The 19,561-nt window shown below is 44.6% G+C and overlaps 1 long non-coding RNA gene across 1 annotated transcript in view; it reads right to left on the bottom strand.

The window, feature by feature from the left end:
* Positions 1–6,001: 6,001 nt before the first annotated feature.
* LOC308581717 overlaps positions 6,002–19,561 on the bottom strand; it is a 54,793-nt gene continuing 41,233 nt past the window's right edge. The window contains exons 3-4 of the long non-coding RNA XR_014005209.1: positions 8,050–9,925; positions 6,002–6,611 (exon numbers count right to left, since the gene is read on the bottom strand). This is a non-coding gene — a long non-coding RNA (uncharacterized lncRNA). The remainder of the gene's footprint in view (positions 6,612–8,049; positions 9,926–19,561) is intronic.

Raw genomic sequence — 19,561 nt, 5'->3', positions numbered from 1 at the left:
ACAGCTAAGGGATTTTCTCTTCTTTTTTCTTTCACAGTGCGCCTGCTATAAAAGTTTCAATGAAGATAAATATCCACTCAGAAACTCTGTTAATAGTCCAAACAAATGGAGGTCTTCAAAGGATCCCAGAGGCAGGACAGACACCACCACAGGAGTAAACTTATTTGCTCCCTTTCTGCACTGAAGCCCTAAATCAGGGGTCAGCAAACTTTTTTCAACCATGGGCCAGTCCACCATCCCTCAGACCATGTGGTGGGCCGGACTATATGGGGGGGGGGAATGAACAAATTCCTATGCCCCATAAATAACCCAGGGATGCATTTTAAATAAAAGCACACATTCTACTCATGTAAAAACACCAGGCAGGCCCCACGAATAACCCAGAGATGCATTTTAAATAAAAGGACATAGTCTCCTCATGTAAAAACACACTGATTCCCGGACCGTCCGCGGGCCGGATTGAGAAAGCGATTGGGCCACATCCGGCCCATGGGCCTTAGGTTGCCTAGCCCTGTCCTAAATGAATCCAAGGCAAATCAGAAGGGCAGCATGAGTGCCATCTGCCCAAAATTATAACAATGGTCAAATGCTGCATCCAAATGGATGGATAGATGATAGATAGATAAATGATAGATATAGATTGATAGATGATAGATAGATAGGTAGGTAGATAGATAGATAGATAGATAGATAGATAGATAGATAGATAGATAGATGATAGAAAGAAAAGATATAAAATGGGCCTACCAGGGGCATTGCCAGGACCTGAAAAGAGCTGGGCCCAGACCTACGGACACAAATTTACATAAATATTGCATGTACTGATTTATATACATATATGCAAATTTGGAATTTCATGGAAAGCAAGGCAATTAATTCCCCATCCAAAGCACCCAAATCATTTCCCCCCTACAAATTAGCACCTCGAGTCAGATCATTCTGATCAATTCACACAGCCCCAATTAATTTCCCACACGCATGATCCAGATCCTGTTCCAAAATCAAATTCTCTCCAGTTACCCAGATCCTTTCCTCTTCAAAAAAAAAAAAAAAAAAAAAAACAAAAAAAAAAAAACCACCAACAAACCATGACTCAATGAAGAGGGCAACATGGCAATTGAGCTGCTACTGCCAATGATCATCACACTGTGAACTGAAACTGCAAATGCCCCTGGGGTTAATTGTGGGAAGGGAATGACATCATTTCCATTTCCTTTCCAGGGACCTTGCGTTGAAAAAGAAAGCTGCCCATACATACCAGTTGCTGCCCAGCTCCTCTCTGCTTACGTTAGCAGACAGCTGATAAGTGGCACTAAGGTTCCAGGGCTCCACAAATCTGTTTTGCCTGTTTACCTATAGCAAGCAGGAGCCCTCTGTGAACGGCAGAAAATGCCACAGAGGGGGAGAGCTACAGAAGTAACAAAAAAGGCAGACACTGCTTGCTACCCCTCTCCAAATACAGAGGCTTCCCCACGCTTGCACAATGGAGGGACAATATTCTCAAGAAAATCGGCTTAGCCATTAGAGGCCTCGTCTCAGCAAAATATTATCAACGTAAAATTTCTCTCATTTGACAAGGTGGTGACCTTTAGGGACTGGACTACAACCAAACAAATTTTAGCCAATAAAGACAAGCTCCAAAGGGCTGGACTGTTGGTGATCCATCTTTTCGAAGATTTCGGTGACCCTGGACCGCTCAAAGAAACACACAAGTCTGTTAGACTAAAAACAAAACCAGTAAAGTCTAACACTGCTGAGAATTGCAAGCCACCACAGCCAAAAGCAGACAAAGCCCCACCACAGATGGTTAAGCTTCAAAAAACCTTATCCTCTTTCGAACCAATGACCGCAATGACTTCTGCAAACATGAGAGGAAGGAAGAACCTCCACCCAGCCCTTCAGTCCTATGGCATGTGTAGAGGACATGGGAATTTCGGGATTTACAGGTGCTCAATTTTATTGGGGAAAGGCTGAGGGGGGAGGGGTGTAATGAAATGCGTATGAACCCATTCTTTTCTTCACCCAATTTTTAGCCAAATCCTACCCCAATAGTCTTCTGAAAACAATGTCTAGTTGCCCTTCTGGAGTATAAGCACTGAATCTACACTTTGGTTAGCAAAAGAAGCATGCTGGAAGAACAAGGTATACATGGAAGTCAATGCAGTCTGAAGAAATCCATTACATAGGTGGGGAGCTGATAGGGTGACACAGGTGCAGAAGGAGCCATCTGCCACTGAAATAACCCCTTCTTCCTCAGCTATAAAGGTAATGAGCAGAGACAATGATTAAAAAGAGAAGCCATAGGAGATGAGTGGTGAGTACCAGCCCATTTGCAATGCATTTTCAGCACTCCTTAATGGTTTGCCTCACATGTTACTCCTGCTTTGCTTTAGTTGCATCCCCTGACAAATGAACTTTTCTGCTTTGTTATGTACTGAGTTGAATAGGATCCAAATTGCAGCAGTCTGATTGGTCCTAGAACAATAGGATCCAGAATGCAGCAGTCTGATTGGTCCACAGGAGCCACCCAATCTAACTCCAGGTGGAAGTGAAGCCACAACCTGATTGGCCTACAGGAGAATCCCAGAATTAGCCAATCATGTGGAGCCCATTGTGTAAATAATGTATATAAAGCAGACATTTTAGGGGAACTTGCATTTCCTCACTACAGTACTGTGAGCTGAATAAAGAGCATGAAATCCACACTCGACTCCGAGTATATTTCAGCTTTCTTGTCACTATAACCTGTACAGCTGAATTCCAAGATAGTCTTCCATAGCCTTAGGAGAGACCATTGTTATTTGTTGATTCCATGGTTCCATTATCACTTTAAGAAAAGCAAACAGAAGATCATTTCTTTGTGCATGCCAAGCAGAGTGTTGTGTCAAAGCTGGTGTCACCCCACATTTTCCAAGTGCATTTCCACATTGATCTCCTTGTTGCAAAAAGTCTTGTGCAGGTTTGTTGCACAAGAGCTCCAAATCAACTTCAACTGCATAACTGGAATTTGCCAGTACAGTAGTACCTCGGAGATTACATACGCTTCAGGTTACAGATTCTGCTAACCCAGAAATAGTACCTCAGGTTAAGAACTTTGCTTCAGGATGAGAACAGAAATTGTGCTCCAGCGGCACAGTGGCAGCAGGAGGCCCCATTAGCTAAAGTGGTGCTTCAGGTTAAGAACAGTTTCAGGTTAAGAACAGACCTCCGGAACGAATTAAGTACTTAATCTGAGGTACCACTGTATGTGATTGAATCCCACCCCAAAGTAGTGACAGTCTGGAAGCACCCATGGCTCAGTTTCACATTTTGATGAAACTTACAGTCTGTTCATACCTCAGCGACACACAAATACAACCCCCCTCACACACTACTTATCTGGGTAGGAATCCAGTACAAAATCTTCTTTATTACCTCAAATAATACTTTCACTGTTTTCTTTCCTATGATCTCAGAAACGGATCTTTGGGAAACACAGTTTTTCTGTACCAGCTGTCAAATTATGTGGTCATTCATCATCGCAGGAACTACACTTTAAAATGTCAAATACGACAGGGTGAACTGGTTTGGCTCAAATGGAAAGGGATTCACCCATCAAGCAAAATACAATTCAAACTTTATTTCAGTTTTCAGTTAATATTTGTTTTAACGGGGGTGGGGAACTGTCTCTCTCTCTCTCTCTCTCTCTCTCTCTGTGTGTGTGTGTGTGTGTGTGTGTGGTCATTTGCCTTTTGAGTCTGTAATGTTATTAGGGCATGAATGTTGAAATCGGAAAAGAAAACAAGTGAGATTTTAGGTTCAATTTTGTGGACTTTGATGTAAGGCATTTTACCCGCTAGGGAGATGATTACTGTTGTAAGCCTTAGGTTGGAAACATACAGACTTCCTGGAACAACTTTTTGGAGGCACCAGCTGTCCTTGTTCACAGAGAAAGAATGTTACTTGCCCTGAGCCTTAGGGAGAGAGTAAGCTATGCATTTAAATGAATAATAGTACAGACAGAGGCATACCTAGGCTCCCTTGTGCCCTTGGCAAGGGGCTGTATTGGTGCCCCCCCAATCCCTTGCACCCAAGGAGATGTATTGGTGCCCCACCTCACCATGGACCAGAAACTCAGTTTGCTTTTTGTCACTTTTAGCCCTCCCACCCATGATTTTCTCCACGGCCCAGAGCAGTGGAGGAGCAGCCCAGGGAGCATGCAAGTTCCTAGCTACTCCAAGCCACAGTGGAGAAGTGTGATAAGTTAATTTATGGAAGGTGGAAAGTTTCATGACACCCCCTCTGCCCAGCAGCCCCCTGAACTGCCCCTAAAATTCCATCTAACTTGGGTAATTCTCCCTTGCCCCATGTCAGGGACTTGCATCAGAAGGACTGACTCTGAGGAGTGAGTGGAAGAGGTAGCAAGGGCCAGAGGCTGAGCCAGGGGAAGGGGGTAGCCATTTATGGGATTCTGCGCCTCCCATAAGTTAGGGGCCAGAGCTGGAGAATGGAAAGGAGTCTGAGAAGTTGGAGAAGGGGGAGGTGGCACAGGATGTGGGCGAGGACAGACAGAACATTCCAGGAGCAGTGGGAGAGACGTTGCCTGAAGCGGGGGGCAGAATCCCCTCCATCGCCTACTGGCTGTCCCCCAGGACCAGAAGGAGCTTGAAGAGGCTGGCACAGCAAAAATTTCCAAGTAGAAGTCGCAGCTTGCTCCTGCTTGTGCTGTCAAACAAAGGTACTTAAGTTTGGGTGTAGGCGTGGCCACACCAATGTTCCAATAGACCAGCTTAGAGCTCAAGCTTGTCAGGAATGAGCCAGCTCTAAGTGAAGGTTTGCAGCTAACTGCAGAAAGCAGCCAGGAACAGAGAGGCTGCTTTGATGTTAGTCAGACAGGGGAGAGCCGGCAGCTGCATACTCCAGTGCCTCCTGACCGTGACGTGCAAGCTGATAAGACAATAGCGGAAAGCAGGCTAGAACGCAGTCAAAACTCACCAGAAGCACAAATAGGCGGGAAAGAGTTAAGAGACAGCCTCTTGGAGAATGGAGAAGAGGCAGGAGCTGACCCACTAAGTCCGAGGAGTCGGCGAATGGGAGGACTGCAAGATAGGAAGCAAAACAAAAGGCACAAGAAGCAAAAGTTCAATATCTTCTGTAGATACTGGAAGGAGGCTTCAGAAGGGTCATCTTGAGTAATGGTGCTGGAGGCTTTGTTAGAGCTGTCCGGAGCTATCTGTTTGCTTTGCAATAAATCCACCTTTTTAATTAACTATGCTTACTGTGTTATCAAGGACGCGGGTGGCACTGTGGGTTAAACCACAGAGCCTAGGACTTGCTGACCAGAAGGTCAGAGGGTTCAAATTCCTGCGACAGGGTGAGCTCCCATTGCTCAGTCCCTGCTCCTGCCAACCTAGCAGTTCAAAAGCACATCAAAGTGCAAGTAGATAAATAGGTACCGCTCCGGCAGGAAGGTAAACGGCATTTCCGTGCGCTGTTCTGGTTCGCCAGAAGCGGCTTAGGCATGCTGGCCACATGACCCAGAAGCTGTACGCTGGCTCCCTCGGCCAATAAAGCGAGATGAGCGCCGCAACCCCAGAGTCATCCACGACTGGACCTAATGGTCAGGGGTCCTTTACCTTTACTTAGTGTGTTATCAAGCTGGGAACCTGGACTCCTGACAAAGCCCAAGGAGGGGTGCCTGCTGCTTAGTCACCAGAAGTGTGTGTGTGCACCTCAGAGGCTATTGTAAGTTTGTGCTTTGTCAATAAAGAATTAAGCTACTGGTTGTTTGTCATCCTTGGGCTGGTTGTGCTTAGGACATCCCTACAAGCCATCCCACATTGTTGAGGAGAACAACGCACGGCCCTGCAGAGAGGCTTGGGTGGTGCAGTGCCGGTGGTTCTGTGGCAGGAGGTGAGGAATAGGGAATGCTCCATGTAACTTTTTAAAAGAAACTCATTCATTTATTTCCATTTCTGGATGACTTCCTATTAAACTTCTCAGAGTGATTTAACAACAATAACACTGAGAATAAAAACATATAAAACATTTTCACAGACAAAACATTTCATATACAGAAGAATTCAAATCCCCACAAACACACACAAAACCCCCACCACCCCATGACCACTTGTCAACTTATTTTATGATCAAAGGCAATCTGGGGTTTCAAGTGACCGGGGTTCAACAATTCTTTGTTGAAAGAATGCACAACAGGGCCTTGCATAGGATTAGTGAGGCGAAGAGACCACAATTTAACCGACTGTACATGAAATCAACAAATGCCCTGCAGATGTGTAAGACTTTCCCCTCTTGATTTCTGCACTCCATGTCCAAACCACGTTTCAGCACAAATGCAAGAAGAGAGGAGGAGGGGTTAGTCAAAATCAATGGAAATTCTAAACATTAATCTTGAGCAAATTAGGAAAGGATTAGCTTTCGTAATCTGTCATTCTTAGATAGCCCTATAGATGTTTTGTTGGCAAGTTTCAAAGTTGCAAACCATTCACACACACACACACATAAAATTAAGAATAATTAAGACCAAGTGGGTAGACAGACAGTCAACTGTACTCATATATGAGGCTGGCAATTGCTGTATAGATTCCTGGTTTGAGCTGTTTAAGCAGCACCTGGAAAGAAGAAAAAAGGAAGAACTGTGAGGAACCATATCCTGGCTTCCCAGACCTACATCCACTGAAAGAACAACAGTGCCTCGCCTGCCACTCTCTCACATATGGACCATTAGAGATTAGCTATTAAGCAAAGCAAGGTGGTGCTACCCTTTGGAGACTCCTGCCAATCAACAGCAGGGTTGTGGAGCATGTGCCGCTCCAGATATTGTTGGATTTCAAATCCCATTAGCCCCAGCCAGCATGGTCAATGGCCAGGGATGATGGGAGTTGTAGTCCAGCAGCATCTGGTTCCCTGCCCCAATTTCCAGCTTCATTAACTTATCACATACAATATCTTTTGTATTAAAGCCTACTCTTATGCTCATACTAACATTAATATTCAGTTCAGAGATTATGCCAACATTTTTCCTCAGGTAAACATATAGGGGGGAAATGAAAGCGTTGGAAAGTTTTATTAGCAGGTACAGGAAGGCACTGAAACCTGAAATCCTTCACTCGCTTGCTGTATGTAACTCCCTTTGACCTCCATAGAGCTTATATCTGAGGATCTGGCCATAGATCTTTCTTGAACATTTCACATGAATTTTGCATCATGACCTGATGTGTTTCATCCCCAGTCAGCCTCCACATGCAACTGTACAATTGCATATTAAGCACTGGGGGTGGAGGAGGAGACAGGTTCATTTACTGGGCTCATTAGAGTCAGGAAATTCCGGAATGACACATCACCATTGTTGTTTTTTTAAAAGATTTTTTTTAAAAAATGAAATAATTATTTCTAATTGAGAAATCTCATGCTGGCTCCGGAAACACATGAGCCCAGACAAGAGGATGCAATTGTATTTCCTGCTTATACCGAATCTGCGTTTGCAATGCCATGCTTACCTGGGAGTAAGCCAACCTGGAGACTTAACTTCGGAATAAGCATGTATAGGATCATGCTGCTAGCCTTTAAACTACCCAAGCAGGCCAGCCACAGTCATAGACGATAGATGATCGTAGAATCATAGACGGAAGGGGCAATCAATTTACCATAGACATTTCAACCCAGATTCTTCTTTCCCTTGTGTTCCTTATTTATTAAAGGCGCCACACCCTCCCCATCACCCTTGACTGAAGAAGTCTTCAAACACACCTCCATCTTCTGTCACCTTGACATCTCTTAATGCCTTTGTCTGAAGGCTCCTTGAGCCCCTTATCTCCAGCCATTACCAATTACACAGTGCAACTGTTAACCCTCTCGCAGGGGCAAGAAAGAAAAACCGAAGCCATTCTTCTAAAATGTGACTGCTCCTCTGTCCTATCAGTTGTCACCTTGCCCTATTGAAGGTTCCTCCTCCTAATCTGTGATCTAAACCAACCTGACACCACCCTTTTGGGTCCTTTCCCTTCGACTTTACAACTTGTTATTGTTATTTATGACTTAACTAGCTACCTCTGGGCTTCACGGCCCTCCTTGTCAATTGCCGTGGGATGCTGTTGATATAGGAAATGTGCTACGCAAGACCGGTCTTATTCCGTGCAATAGTGCCTCCATCTCTTTAGGGGTATGTGCTAAAGGTTTAAGAAGAAGAGGAGGTTAACTGTGGGCTTAACCTTTCTAAGCCCCTCTGCCTTCCTGAAGACAAAGAGGCAAGCTCCAAACATGCATTACCTTCTCTGTGCATTTGTTTCAGGAGCGGGCCGTGTTAAGCAAAGGTACGCCAGTCGATAATAAACCTGCTCCACAGTGTCATTTGTGGGTGATTTGAAGAAAAACAGACCATGTAATCAGGTCTAAGGGGGTCTATAATACCAGCAGACGCTAGTGCTGTCAGCTATAGAAAATAATTAGAATGTTATCCCTGTGGCAAGTTGAATGTAAATACATCTAAAATACAACATAATGACATTCTCCTCTGTAAGCCAGGGGATCTGCTTCAAATAAAAGGGCCATTAACACAACAATTAAAGCCAAGGGGGCTGGTTAGGCCGGGAGCCCTCAGCCTGGTGCAGGGTGAGGCAAGCAAGCATGGGGTGTAAATCTTTTGCCATTGCAGCCAGGAATGTGACTATTAGCCCTCTTGTGACCTGAGGGCTTCCCAATAATGCATCTGCTCTCTGTCAGGGCCAGGATTTCGTAACATCTTTCTGCAGTGTGCAAAGGCAAGGGACTTTTCCACAAAGCGATGCTAAGCGAGGATGGGTCACGGGTGTGGCCACCTCAATGGGGCTCAGCACGAAACAGTTCTCACCCCACCCCAGGCCTAGAGAAGCATTTAAGCACATGCTTTTAACTAAGTAACCTAGTTGATACAACCAGGGGGTTTCTCTTTAGCTTAAACTGAAGCATGTGTTTCACTGTTCCAGGGAGCCAATACATTGCTAGAACTTCCCAAGAAATATTTGTCAAGCAGTATTCCAGAGTACAGCTTCCCAACAGGAAGGGTATCTAAAATAGTCTTGTAGTGGGGGAATTGCATGATTCCACCCTGCCCAGCTGCTAATTGGCTATGATCTCTGAACCTCAGTTCTCCTCCTTTTGCAAAATAAAAATAATAATGAAAGCCTAGCTAATATTTATTTTCTGTATTTAAACATTCACATTCCACCTTTCATTCAATGGAATAGGGTGGTTGTAAGACTGAATGAAACAAAAAGGGCGGGGGGTCATTAGTTGTTGTGTTTAATGGGGAAGGATCAGGAGATTTGGAACACAGCAGAAAAATCTCATTGCTCAGGACCTCTGAGTCACCCCCTAGAATTCAGTCCTCAAGGAAGTGGAGACCATGGTCCATGGAAAAGGGCACTGCGTTATTGTAGTCTTGTGAAGGGTAAACTACAGTTCCCAGGAGTCTTGGTGGGGGGAGCCATGTGCTTTAAATGTGTGGTGTGTATGCAACTATAGTGTCTTCACAAGGATGTAAAATGGGAGATTGACTAAGGTCATTTAACATTTAATTGATATTTTCTATTGCTGGACTTATCCATTGCTCACTGCAAAAAAATATCTCTCAGTTACTGTACTTACAAAAAGATTAAGCACCAAAAAAGGCATAACATAAAACAGATGTGTGAAACCACTGGCCCTCTATATGTTGCTGAACTACAACTCCCATCATCCCTAGACATATAACCAAAACAATACATTTCAATAAAACCATTTCAATAACCATCAACAGGCCCAGCAGAAGCCAACAAAAAGCTTCAGCAGCAAAAAAATGAGAACTTCAGCAGCATCTCAGTCCCATCTGGATTAAGCTTCATCCTATTGGCCTTCATCCAGTCCATTATCACAACCAGGCACCAGTTCAGCACATCCACCGCCTCACCTGCAGAAGATGAAAAGGAGAAAAAGAGCTATGTGTGTTCAGCATACTGATGAAAGTGTGCTCCAAAACTCTGTATGACCCCACACAGTGGTTTCATGTAGCTGTTAAACAGCATGAAGGACAAGACCAACCACTGCAGTATCCCAAACCAGAGAACCCACAGGGCAGAGCAATATCTTCAAGCACCACCTTCTGGAGCCAACCACCCAAGTAGGAGCAGAAACAACACAACACACAGTGCGCTCACACTCCCCCGTGTCTTTCTCCTGACAAAGGTCACCGTAAAGGGCAACCAAGGCAGTTTCTGTATCCAAAGTAGGCCTAAATCCAGATTGAAATGGATCTAGAAAATCAGATGTTTCGGACTACAGCTCCTCCAGGAAATCCTCCAGATAATTTGGACTACAACTGCCACCATCCCTTACTATTGGAAACATTGACTACCCTGAAGTACATTATTAAGCTGAATTGAACCTGGTCATGTTTACCTTTCTCTGGTGAACAAAACAATTCCCCCATCTCTCTACAGTATTAGAAAAAGGGGTAACAACCTTCAGAATAATGTTTCTTCCCCTCCCCTCTCATATTTGGCAAGATAGGCTGTCATCCATATTTAGGGCACTGGGTTTAGGTGTTTCAGAAGAGTAAAGTCGAGTTGAGGTGAAGAATCATCATTGAATGCAAGCATGAAGGCTGACCATGGCCTCTGGCTTGCTCCGATCCAGGAGTGGGGGCCTCCAGATTTTGTTCCATTCCAACTCCCATCAGCCCCAGGCACTATGGCCAATGGTCAGGGGTGATGGGGGTTATAGTTTAGCAGCACCTGAAAGTTCCCCACTCCTGCTTTAGCTGAACCTCTGAATAGGATCTTACCCATAACTGGAGCTCTGAAGAGAACCAATGCACAGTCTGTAGCCAGAAAGAGCCAATACACAGAGCTTATACACAGGTTGATTCTGTTCAGAGGTTCAGATAAAGACACAGAGGTTGGAGGTGAAGTGGTGGGCACAATTCCCCCCCCCCCATGTTCAACATAGGTGAATTGGTTGTAGGAAGTGAGCTACAACCAATCCATTGCTATCCTTATTGTTATCTCTGTCCAAGCCCCTGGAACAAACAGCAAGTCAGTGCTTCATTTGCATTCCATGCAAAATGCCTAAGGGGAAAGAAATTAGGACATGGACTGACAGGCCGATGACATGAAGAATACTATAAAGCAAACAAAGGCATACAGTGACTCTTGTTCTGCAAGAAAATATTTCCTAAAAATAAAATACACGGGCCATTGAAGAACCCAGTGGCCTCTCCACTAAAGCACCACTGTATAATAATAAACAGGAAATCTCCTGTGCTGCTCAGCCAAGCAAAGGGGGAGCGGGGGAATCTGAAAACGACTACCAATGGAAGAATGTTTCCAAAAGAAAACTAAGTGTCTTCACTTTTCAACATGGGTTATGGATCTTTCTTCCTTTCTCGCAGCCACGAATCCCATCTGGTTCCTGTTTCTATTTGTCAGATCTCCCAGAAACCTCCAAAACTCATGGGCAGCAGCTCAGCCTTCCCCCAGGCGTGGCAGACTCCTTTCCAAAGCAACTCATGGAATGGCATTTATTTCCAGGTGGGCATGCTTGGAAGTAAGAGGGCAGGAGATGCCTGGAAGTGTCTCACATTTATTCCCCCTTTATTTCCCTCTGCTGTCTGAAGATGAGACTCTTAAAATATCCTCAACCTGTTGCTCTTGCACAGCCAACACCCATTTCCATCTGGTCATATTCAGCAACCAAGAATTTGGAATGGACTCTAAGGATGCTGCTGGCTTCCAACTCCTGAGCAGTCAGATGCATGGTGTGCCAACTCCCATGCTGCATTTTCAGACACGCGGACCCTTAAAACCTGCCATTTCCTTCCATTCATCTTGTCCGCTACTAATTGATCCCAGTGTAAAGGGTCTCAGGTTCAATTCCCTGCACTTCAACTTAAAAGAAGCTCTGTTAAGGCTGTGAAAGGACCTCTGTTTGAGTCCTAGAAGAGCTATTGCCAGTCAGAGTAAGCAATACTGGACTATATAGACAAATAGTCTGACTCAGTAAATGCTTTTACCTATAACTGAGGGGAGCTTGGCATGTCAGATCATCCCAAATAACATGACTTGGAATTAACAGGACATAAAAAACCAACCCCCTTCATGGATCACTGCCTTGCCATGGCGAAGGGGCTTGAATAACTCAGAGAGGCTATGAGCTATGCCATTCAGGGCCACCCAAGATGGACAGGTCATAGTGGAGAGTTTTGACCAAACGTGATCCACCTGGAGCAGGAACCGGCAAGCCACTCCAGTATCCCCGCCAAGAAAACTCCATGGACAAAGGCAACAGGCATATAAAAGTTATGACGCTGGAAGATGAGCCCCTCAGGTCGGAAGGCGTCCAACATGCTACTGAGGAAGAGTGGAGGACAAGTACAAGTAGATTCAGAGCTGATGAAGCGGCTGGGCCAAAGCCGAAAGGACGCTCAGTTGCGGATATGCCTGGAAGCGAAAGGAAAGTCCAGTGCTGTAAAGAAAAATACTGCATAGGAACCTGGAATGTAAGAACTATGAACCTTGGTAAGTTGGATGTGGTCAAAAATGAGATGGCAAGAATAAATATTGACATCTTGGGCATCAGTGAACTAAAATGGATGGGAATGGGCAAATTCAGTTCGGATGACTATCATATCTACTACTGTGGGCAAGAATCCCGTAAAAGAAATGGCGTGGCCTTCATAGTCAACAAAAGAGTGGCGAAAGCTGTACTGGGATGCAATCTCAAAAATGATAGAATGATCTCGATACGAATCCAAGGCAAACCTTTTAACATCACAGTAATCCAAGTTTATACACCAACCACTAGTGCTGAAGAAACTGAAATTGACCAGTTCTGTGAAGACTTACAACACCTTATAGAAATGACACCAAAGAAGGATGTTCTTCTCATTATAGGGGATTGGAATGCTAAAGTGATAAAAGGAAAAGTCAAGAGATAAAAGGAACAACTGGTAAGTTTGGCCTTGGAGTTCAAAATGAAGCAGGGCAAAAGCTAATAGAGTTCTGCCAAGAGAACAAGCTGGTCATCACAAACACTCTCTTCCAACAACACAAGAGACGACTTTACACATGGACATCACCAGATGGGCAGCATCGAAATCAGATTGATTATATTCTCTGCAGCCAAAGATGGAGAAGCTCTATACAGTCAGCAAAAACAAGACCTGGAGCTGACTGTGGCTCAGATCATCAGCTTCTTATAGCAAAATTCAAGCTTGGGTAGTGGATCTAAGTCAAATCCCTTATGAATACACAGTGGAAGTGAGGAACAGGTTTAAGGATTTAGAGTTGGTGGACAGAGTGCCTGAAGAACTATGGATGAAGGCTCGTAACATTATACAGGAGGCAGCAACCAAAACCATCCCAATGAAAAGGAAATGCAAGAAAGCAAAGTGGCTGTCAAACGAGGCCTTACAAATAGCGGGAGAGAGAAGGCAAGCAAAGTGTGAGGGAGATAGTGAAAGATACAGGAAATTGAATGCAGATTTCCAAAGAATAGCAAGGAGAGACAAGAAGGCCTTCTTAAACGAGCAATGCAAAGAAATAGAGAAAAACAATAGAATGGGGAAAACCAGAGATTTGTTCAAGAAAATTGGAGATATGAAAGGAACATTTCGTACAAAGATTACCATAATAAAAGACAAAAGTGGAAAGGACCTAACAGAAGCAGAAGACATCAAGAAGAGGTGGAAAGAATACACAGAAGAATTATACCAGAAAGATATGGATGTCTTGTACGCCCCAGATAGTGTGGTTGCTGACCTTGAGCCAGACATACTGGAGAGTGAAGTCAAATGGGCCTTAGAAAGTACTGCTAATAACAAGGCCAGTGGAAGTGATGATATTCCAGCTGAGCTATTTAAAATTTTAAACGATGATGCTGTTAAGGTGCTACACTCAATAGGCCAGCAAATTTGGAAAACTCAGCAGTGGCCAGAGGATTGGAGAAGATCAGTCTACATCCCATTCCCAAAGAAGGGAAGTGCCAAAGAATGCTCCAACTACCGCACAATTGCACTCATTTCACATGCTAGCAAGGTTATGCTTAAAATTATACAAGGCAGGCTTAAGCAGTATATGGAACAAGAACTCCCAGAAGTGCAAGCTGGATTTCGAAGGGGCAGAGGAACCATAGACCAAATTGCAAACATGCGCTGGATTATGGAGAAAGCTAGAGAGTTCCAGAAAGACATCTACTTCTGCTTCATTGACTATGCAAAAGCCTTTGACTGTGTCGACCACAGCAAACTATGGCAAGTTCTTAAAGAAATGGGAGTGCCTGATCATCTCATCTGTCTCCTGAGAAATCTCTATGTGGGACAAGAAGCTACAGTTAGAACTGGATATGGAACAACTGATTGGTTCAAAATTGGGAAAGGAGTACGGCAAGGCTGTATATTGTCTCCCTTCTTATTTAACTTATATCCAGAATTCATCATGTGAAAGGCTGGGCTGGATTAAGATCGCCGGAAGAAATATCAACAACCTCAGATATGCAGATGACACAACCTTGATGGCAGAAAGTGAGGAGGAATTAAAGAACCTTTTAATGAGGGTGAAAGAGGAGAGCGCAAAATATGGTCTGAAGCTCAACATCAAAAAAATGAAGATCATGGCCACTGGTCCCATCACCTCCTGGCAAATAGAAGCGGAAGAATTGGAGGCAGTGAGAGATTTTACTTTCTTGGGCTCCATGATCACTGCAGATGGTGATAGCAGTCATGAAATTAAAAGACGCCTGCTCCTTGGGAGAAAGGCGATGGCAAACCTAGACAGCATATTAAAAAGCAGAGACATCACCTTGCCAACAAAGGTCCGTATAGTTAAAGCCATGGTTTTCCCAGTAGTAATGTATGGAAGTGAGAGCTGGACCATAAAGAAGGCTGATCGCCGAAGAATTGATGCTTTTGAATTATGGTGCTGGAGGAGACTCTTGAGAGTCCCATGGACTGCAAGAAGATCAAATGCATCCATTCTTAAGGAAATTAGCCCTGGGTGCTCACTGGAAGGACAGTTCGTGAAGCTGAGGCTCCAATACTTTGGCCACCTCATGAGAAGAGAAGACTCCCTGGAAAGACCCTGATGTTGGGAAAGATGGAGGGCACAAGGAGAAGGGGATGACAGAGGACGAGATGGTTGGACAGTGTTCTTGAAGCAACAAACATGAGTCTGACCAAGCTGCGGGAGGCAGTGGAAGAAAGGGGTGCCTGGTGTGCTCTGGTCCATGGGGTCACGAAGAGTCGGACACGACTAAACGACTAAACAACAAAAAACCAACAGTTTTTCTCTGGTGCAACTTTCCTTCCAATATGCTTTTATTAATGACTTTTATGACCTCGTGCAATAAATCAGTTCATCAATAAGGAATAAACACCCTTCATATTCTATTTACAAATAAATCCCTCTTGCACTATGCTTTAGTTCAGCAACTGTATTGAAGTGTGCTCTAGGTCTGCATTTTGTTTCCTGCTATTTAGATTTTGAGCATTTTTTGTGGTTCCCAGACGAAAATACCGGGAAGCAAAGCATACTGAGACATCCTAAGGGATTCTGGCTTTTTCCATTGGGGGGAGAATGCAGGAAAACATGACTGGGTACCCAAAGAAGTAGCAGGCTGCCAGCTACAGGCACAAAGAGAGGGAGGGAGGGAGGGAGGGAGAGCAAGGGAATGCAAGGCAGAAAAGAAAACTGGTGACCAAGAGTTAGTTGGGTCCTCCACATTTAAAGGGGAAAGTCCGTTCTGTTCTCTTTGTCTGCTGCACACCATATCTTCAGGATGATATTGGAAGCAAGATATTCACAGGAAAAATCCTGCCCTGCAAAGCTTTGGTCAAAACAGTGTGCTAAAAGATGTGTGCAATTTATATCTACTTAGTAACAAAGTGGATTCTCCACCTCACACTTGCCAATGGAACATAATAATATTATGCAAAGGAGACCCTTCTTATCCCCTAGATTATAGTAACCTATATTTCATACGTTGTAATAAAGAAGAAAAGGAAGAGGAAGAGGAAGAGGAAGAGGAAGAGGAAGAGGAAGAAGAAGAAGAAGAATACTGTACGATCTCTGCAACTAGAATTCTTAAGACCATTAGGGAATACTTTGCAGGTATATTAGGCAATGAGCACCACAAGCTTTTGATGGAGACTGATACAGTAAGATGGATACGTTTAGGACATTGGAATGGAACTTACAGAAGACACCAGGAAGTGGCTATAAATCAGTCCAGCACAGTCACAGAATAGCATCAGTTCATGGGGGAATAAGGAAAGATAGCTCTGAAAGGGGGCTATGCTGGGACAATGGAATCAGGAAGGACCTCATGTAACCACAGCAAGAGGATTATAGAAGCTACCTTATGCTGACTCAGACCTGTCATTGGCTCTGGCGCCACCTACTGTTGGCCTCCCTGCCTTCTCCCCACCAGCCCCAATGGGCACTAACCACCATTGACAACAACACTAGGTAGAAGGAAGCTTCCTAGGTCCCTAAAATCAGTTTAGGGAAGTGCTCATGTCCTTAACCCGAATTACTTCAACAGCTTCATTCTCATCAGTGCTAGAACTTTGTGGAGAGGTTTGGCTCAGACTTGTTGAGGTTCTCGCTTCTTAGGGCACCCCCCCACCCAATCCTTCCTATGAAACCGGGGAGAGTCCCTTCCCTGCAATTAACAAGCTCCAGTTAGAACTTTCTCATCAGAATTCTCCCTTGTCAGCATTCTTTTTAATTAGTACATTTTCCATTTTCTGTGAGAATCTATTATGAGAACCAATTCGGCACGGGGACCAGTTTTGTGGGGGCTTTGTACTTAAAGGAGATGATCTGTCACTAGAACCCCTTTTAAAGTGCCACGTGGCTCTTCATCTCTGAAACGCATCTGTACAATCTAAAGCTTTACTTTTAAAAAATCAAACACATACATTGATGGAGAGAGTCACAGTTGTTCTTATCTGGCAGGCTAATTATGTAGAGGGGTTTTTTAAGTGACTGAATACACACACACACACACACACACACACACACACACACACACTATAGCATGACTTCCTTATCAACTATATAATGTTTCAAATGAAGCCGAGACTTGCATATTCTGGGTATTATGCTAACTATGGAAGTTTGAACACACAGCACAACCAATGAACTTTGCTTTCTCCACAGTCATTCTATACCATTATATTTCAGAATGGCTACGTGAAGGCAAGAGGCATAAAAAAAGAGGAACTGACACATTACATGCAAGGATGGTGTCACACATATTAAATAGCTGCTAAATTCCTATTAAATCCAAGGGTTAATCCACACAGATCTGATAATTGTACTAGAACCCTGGCAGGAGGAAATACAAAATGTTACTTAATACATTCGCAGCTTTCCAACTATGCTAGGAATATTGCTTTTTTAAATTGCTGGCAATTCTCAAATTTCAGGCTACATAAATGCTAGCTCGTGTATCCCATTTCTCTTATGTAAAGAGAGAGAAAGAGAAATAAAAGATGCTCAGCTTTGATAGTGCTTCTCACCTGTCGGGAGAAGTGAGAGTTTCTCGATCCACGGCAAGCAGACAGTCACGGCTGCCGAGGAGGCAAAAGTCTATTTCAAGGGAAGCCAAAGTGGGGCCCTCCAGATGTTGCTGGACTCCAGCTCCCAGCAGCCCCAGCAGCATGGCCAAAAGAGGATAGACAAATTCATGGAGAGGAGGGCTATCAATGGTACTAGAGATGATGGCTCTGGTCTGCCTCCACAGTTGGAGGCAGCAATACCACTTGCTGGAAACCGCAGAAGGAGAAAGTCCTCTTCTGCTCATGTTCTGCTCCTTGGTTTTCCACAGCATCTGGTTCTCCACCTTGAGGACAAGAAACTGGACTAGATGGACCATTGATCTGATCCAGCAGGCTATTATACAGTAGTACCTCAGGTTAAGAACTTAATTCGTTCTGGAGGTCCGTTCTTAACCTGAAACTGTTCTTAACCTGAGGTACCACTTTAGCTAATGGGGCCTCCCGCTGCTGCCGCACCGCAGCCACACGATTTCTCTTCTCATCCTGAAGCAAAGTTCTTAACCTGAGGAAATATTTCTGGGTTAGTAACCTGAAGAGTCTGTAACCTGAAGTGTCTGTAACCCGAGGTACCACTGTATTCTGATTAGTCAGGGATGATGGGAGTTGTAGCCTAGAAAACATCTCCAGGGCACCACATTGGCTATTGCCAATCTGCTTGTGGTGTACGGAAGTGTCAGGTGTTTACCTTCACCTCACCCCACAGTTTTCTCCACACAGCACCCCTTGACACTCACAGAAGCACACCCCAAAGGACAGCACACCCTTGGAGGGCTCCTCAGTACATAGAAATTGCAATGGGCCAGAGGGCATTCTGGTTTTGACTAGAGAGGAATAGGGAGACATCCAGAAAAATGACAAAATGAAGACCTGAAACTGTTAACAGGGCCAGCACCTGAGGTAAACTCCAAAATGGTGTCCCCCCTTCTGCCAGGGAAGATGGGATGAGGGAAGAGCTACATCAGGAACAAGGTGTGTGTGTGTGTATGTGTAAGAAAGCTCAACATTAGGCTCTGCCGCCCCAGTGGATCTTGCCACCTGAGGCAGTTGTCCCACTTGGCCTCATGGGTGGGCTGGCCCTGACTGTTAAGATGCCGCTACTGAGTCCTGCAGTAACAGAGAGGCTGTCAAGAAGACATCAAGAAGTATCTGCCATCTACGTATGAAAAAAAAAAAAAAAGAAGTATCTGCCATCACCCCTCCCTGTGCTCCAAATTCTGAGTTTGTCCAAATGAGCTCCTGCTGCTCAAACATTGAAGCAGACTGAAAAACACATACGTGTGCCCAGAAAAAAAACGCCCTCCTAAACTCAGGCTAGCAGGCAGGTTGTTTTCTTTCAGTCCTGTGGGGCAGGGACCTTTGGTGCCCAAGCCTGCTGCTTCCTTAGGGCAGTAGGAGAAGGACTGTAATTCAGAGGCCCATAGAGATCAGTTGTAGAGCATCTGCCTTTCAAGCAGAAAGTCCCAGGTTCAACCCTTAGCAACTCCAGGCTGGGCTGGGAATATCTCCTGTCTGAAACCCCAGAGAGCTGCTGCCGGTCAATAGACAACACTGAGCTAGATGGACCCATATCCTGTTATAGGTCAGCTTCCTGTGTTTCCTAGTTGTCATTATTAACATGATACTGACACACTCATTGTGTGCACTGTGAGATGCATCAATGGACGAGATGGACCAATGGTCTGACTCAGTCAAAGGCTGCTTCTTATGTTCCAGGTTGGTGCAGCTGTCTTTGGCTCTCCAAACCTATCAATGGGAGTTTGGCTGGGCTTCAGAAGGACCTCCATGTGCTATTTTTTCCAGCAAGCTCCTCAACAGGTAACCTTTCTGCCCCTCTGTGTCCCAAATGCTGAATACTTTTGCTCTCTTAAAAAGGAGTAATCAGAACCATTCGGTTTTCTTCCAGCCAGCCTGGGCCCCAGGTGGCACAGAGCCATTCGGTCCTTTCAGAATCCCTCCCTCGAGCCAGCCAGTCCCCAGTCCTATTCCTTT

The sequence above is a fragment of the Podarcis bocagei genome (genome assembly GCF_964188305.1).
Source record: "Podarcis bocagei genome assembly, chromosome: 2".
NCBI classification, from domain to species: domain Eukaryota; kingdom Metazoa; phylum Chordata; class Lepidosauria; order Squamata; family Lacertidae; genus Podarcis; species Podarcis bocagei.
This window is presented reverse-complemented; position numbering and strand designations above follow the sequence as displayed.